General features: G+C 42.8%; 1 pseudogene; it reads right to left on the bottom strand.

Moving 5' to 3' along the window:
- Nucleotides 1–3,984: 3,984 nt before the first annotated feature.
- LOC116878633 lies at nt 3,985–4,582 on the bottom strand (annotated as a pseudogene).
- Between the last annotated feature and the right edge of the window lie 302 nt (nt 4,583–4,884).

Genomic DNA, 4,884 nt, shown 5'->3' with positions numbered 1-4,884 from the left:
GCGGTGTGTTAAAAAAAAAAAAAAGTATAAAAAAAAAACCCAAAAAAACGAAAACAAAAACATGTGGGTTTTAGAATGATACAGATTGAAAACTGAATCCCTGCTGTGCTACTTATTAACTATATGATGTCAAGCAAATTCCTTGATAACTCTGGGCTTCACGTTTCTCTCTGCATGTGGGAAAAATGATCACTCCTTCCTCCGGCACACTGCCCTGAGAGTGGAAACTCCATTTTTGTCTGTTTTGCTTGCAGTGCCTCCTCAAACCCTGAGCTGTTGCTGGCACGGAGTGGGCATTTAGCAAATTTGCGTTGAATGCACAAATCATGGGTTTATTGTAAGGATCGAATAGGATCTTGATAGAAGCTGTTGCTTACTGTGTGCCTGCTTGTCAGTGGTAGCTACTGTTATTTCAGGGATCAGAGAACAGCTGGGCAAGTAATCAGATCTGGGACTGGTAGCTTGAAGGCAAAGGCCCCTGTGGCCAGTGTGGGGCAGGAAGTCAGACCCCAGAAGTGAAGATCAAGGTCGGAGGCCTGAGTTATTTCAACTGGGGAGTTAGGCCAGTGGTCTGAAAGTCATCCAAAAACAGAGGGCAGAGTTGACCATTTCTGGGTTTTCCTGGGTTCCAATCCCCACCATGCCAGTATCTGCTTCTGTAGCATAATTCCAAGGAGGTGAATGGTTGGACTTCCCTCCTCTTCTGTGCCTCCCGATGAATTGAATGGCCAGAGTCCATGGGTGTAGCGGGAAATACCTGGAATCGGGACTAGGGCTGTGGGCGAGGAGTCAGTGGAGATGTGGGAGTGTCCTTTAGAACCCACTCTGGTGGAATGGCAGCCCGGTATAGACATCGTAAATGTGTAGAGGAGGCTTTATTTTCTCAGCTGCTGTTTGGTTTGTCACTTTACAAGCAGCTCCTGGGAGGAAGGCACACGTTTCCTTAGAAGATTTAATGTGATGTTCATGTAAGAATTCTAGATCACCTGGCTGGCTCTGAGCCCCTATCTACAGCAAAGAAAGATGTTAAGAAGTTCTTTGGGCCTTGTAGCAGCTGGAGGAGGCTGTGATTCAAATGTTATGGCTTGGTCTCTATCTCTACCTGGCTCCGACTTTCATTTAAAACTGTTGATGGGGTACCTGGGTGGCTCAGCTGGTTAAGTGTCCAACTCTTGATTTCAGCTCAAGTCATGATCTCAGGGTCCTGGGATGAAGCCCTGCATTTGGGCTCCATGCTCAGCAGGGAGTCTGCTTCTCTCCCTCTCTTTGCCCTCCCCTTGCTCACGTGCATGAGCACATTCTCTCTCCCTCTTTCTAAAATAAAATAAATAAATCTTAAAAAAAAATAATAAAATAAAACAAAGCTCTACGGACCAGGAGAATTTGAACACTGATGGAAAGAAGTTATAGTTAATATTACTTAAAAATACTATTGTTGCATTTTTAAGAGCTCTCTGATATCATACGTGGGATATATTTTTTCTTTTACAAACTTTATCCTAGAATCATGCATGATTACATAAATGATTATTTATGATATGAAACATTAACATGGTTCTGAAAGTCAGAACTATACAAAAGGTACATTCAGAGACATGTCACCCTGCCCCACACACATCCGATCTACTCTCTGCCCACACACCTCCCTCTCCACAATTTCTCTGCTGCAGGTTTATCTTTCCTGTGTGTTTCCCCTTAGCGACAAGCAGATGACAGTTATTTGATATCCTCTTTCTTACCAAGAAGGAAGCATATTTAAGAACACTCTAGCACTTTGCTTTTTTTCTCCCAAGAATATGTCCTGGAAATCACTTCGTAGGAGTCATAGAGGTCTTCTGCATTCTTCTTTAAAGATGAAAACGGGAATGGCGTGGCCCCATGTGTGACTGTGCCATAATTTATGCAGCCCCTCTCCTCTGCTAAGGCATGGAGGTCACTTCCAGGGTTTTCCAATTACAAACAAGCTGCAGTTCACAAGCCCGCAGACATACATGTTTGTACTGTAGGAGGTATGTGAGTGGGATAACTTCCTGGAGTAGCACTGCTGGGTGTTTCAACGCACATACAGTTGTGTTAGCCATTGCCAAAGTCCCTCCACAGTGGGGACACCGCTCTGCGTTCCCACCAGCAACGTATGGTGGTGTGGGTTTGCTTACGGGCTCGCCAACAGAATGTGTTGCGATGTGATACTTTTTAAAATTTTTCCCAGTCTGGTAGTGAGAAATGGTACCTCAGTACAGTTTTAATTTGCATTTCTGTACGGATGGGTAAGGATGAACATCTCTTCCTGTGTAAGTACCATTTTTACATCTTTTTGAGGGGACATCAATTGTCCCCCATGTTCTACCCCATTTTAAGTCTTTTCCCCTTTGTTTTTAAGATTTAAAAAATGATCTTGGGGATGTTAGCTATGATACATGTTTTAAATATTTTCTCCCAGACTGTCGGTTGCCTTACTTTACGACAAAGTTTTTGGCTACGTAAAGGCTTTTTCCTTTCTAAGACTGAGGCCCTATCAATTTGAGATGCTACCCTTATCTTATGCTAAAGTTTCATATGTACTTGAGTCTGCCTCTTGCCTATTTTATTCTACAAGACTGTTTGTCTAAGGATAAGCCAATACCAGTTTTAATTAGGGAAGATTTAGAGTATGTTTTAATGCCCAAGAAACAAGTCGTTTTTTGGTGTGTTCCTATCCTCTCTTCCATATGAACTTTAATATCAACTAAAAAAAAATCTTTTAATAACTGCATCAAATTCATTCACAGTTACTGATACATACGGTCTCAACTTAGTCACGTAATTGTACCGTTATTGCATGCACTGTCTTTCCAAGGCTTCCTTCTCTGAGTGAAGTGGTCTTTGCTTGCTCACTCCATTATTGATTTATGGGCTATATTCAGGAAGGCTTCCATTTCTGTTCTCAGGTTTACCTTTGTACCTGTACATGTTAATGCCCATAGACTCCCAGTTTTCTTAGATAGCCTCTCGTTTATCAATTCTTAATGGTGTCCTTCCATGCTTATCTGTCCCACACACACACAGTCTTGCATCAACCATTGAACACATCACATGCTCACTGTCACTCCTTAGGCTCAGGCTCCCCACTTAGTTCTTGGGTGGATGGAGCCCACCTTCTGGCAGATTCCAAAAGATGGGCTGATAGGCCGAGAATTCTTGTATGTTTAAAATGGTTTAAAGTGGTTTTTCTGGGCCTTGCTACTTGAAAGACACATATATCCTTGATTCATGCTTTCCTTGAAAATACCTCTCCATCACTGCTTTGCTTTATGTATTGTTTTTGAGACATCTGATGCCACTTTATTTCTTTTGCAATGTAAGTTATTAGATTATTATTATTTTTTTTTTTTGCTTAGAAACTTTGAGAAATTTTTTTTCTCTGTCTTTGAAGTCTGCTAGCATACTAGAATGTATCTTAGATTTGACTGTCCCTGGCCAATTTTCCCAAGCATCTGACAAGCCCTTTTGATGTACAGATTCAGCCCTTCTTTAACTTAGAAATTTTTCTTACAGTCTTACATATTGAGACCATTTGTTCCCTTCTTTCATTTTTCTTCTCCTCAGGCTCTGATTATATGCATGTTGTTTCTTCTTTGCCTGCGTCTCACTTCAACAACTTCCCCTCTGACCTGTTCTGCTTCTTTATGTTAGTGTCTGTCATTCTCCCGGTGGTTTCCCTGCCTTTCCCCAGTGTTCTCTACTAAACTTCATGTGAATATCTTCTTCCTCAGACATCTTGAAATTTAATCTTAATTTCTGCGACAGTTTTATCATTTTCTTCCAAATTTTTTAGAGTATACTAAGTCCTTTTCATTTCATTTCTGTCCTTAATTTCTGATTCAAGGACTTTTTAAAAAGTCTTTTACCCCAAATGCTTGAGGACATTAAAACTAGTTTGGTGTGCCATATTAGGCAGTTTTCTTCTGTTTCGTGGTGTTTGTTCCTTGGGGGTGCGGCATATCTTCAGCATAGGTATTTGTTCAACATTTCATTATGAAAAATTTCAAATATTGGAAGCATTGCTGATGTGTGATTGGGCCTGGATAAGTGGATGGACATTTCAGGAAACATCCTGTCAGGGCAGCTGATCACATCATCAACAAATTGATGTGGTAAGACAAGAGTCTTGGGCTGAGCTTTCGGTCTCCGTTTAGCAGATACTCCCATCTGGTTAGCAGAGCATTTCAAGGACTGTTGATTCAAAAGGCCAGATGCCAGACCCGCATGGGACTGCAACCGGTTTGACCATTTATATGCTTGAAGGAGTTGACTAGAGAGGAATCCTGTCCTGCACAGGATTCAGGCTTCACAGCCCACTGTTGCGGAGAGGATGGTTCTCAGATGACTTGCTTACCAAATTGCTCAGACATTCTAGCTCATTGCGGTCCCAGTTGACCCAATGTAGGTTGTCCTGGAAGTGCACAATGAAGGCCTTCTCCCGGCCCTCCAGCCTCTCCTTGTTCTGCATACCATCCTTCAGGCAGTAGAACACCCCGTTCACACTGGAGCCTAGTGCCTGGATGGCACAGATGGCCTGAGCAAAGGCCTTCAGGTCCGCCATGTTGCCATTGCCCAAGATATATGTTTTTCATATAACATATGAAAGGAAAAGCAGGTCGGGGTAAAGGTAGAACAAGATTGGCTGTGCGTGGATAATTGTGGAAGCTGGAGCACTACATGGGGCCTCATTATACTACTCCACTTTTGGGGTGCCTGGGTGGCTCAGTGGGTTAAGCCTCTGCCTTCGGCTCAGGTCATGATCTCAGGGTCCTAGGATAGGTCCCGCATCTGGCTCTCTGCTCAGCAGGGAGCCTGCTTCCTCCTCTCTCTCTCTTTCTCTCTCTCTCTGCCTGCCTCTCTGCC

Source organism: Lontra canadensis, unplaced genomic scaffold (assembly GCF_010015895.1).
Source record: "Lontra canadensis isolate GAN:19392208 unplaced genomic scaffold, GSC_riverotter_1.0 scaffold2, whole genome shotgun sequence".
Lineage (NCBI taxonomy): Eukaryota > Metazoa > Chordata > Mammalia > Carnivora > Mustelidae > Lontra > Lontra canadensis.
Note: the sequence above shows the minus strand (reverse complement) of the source record. Positions and strands in the feature narration are given on the sequence as shown.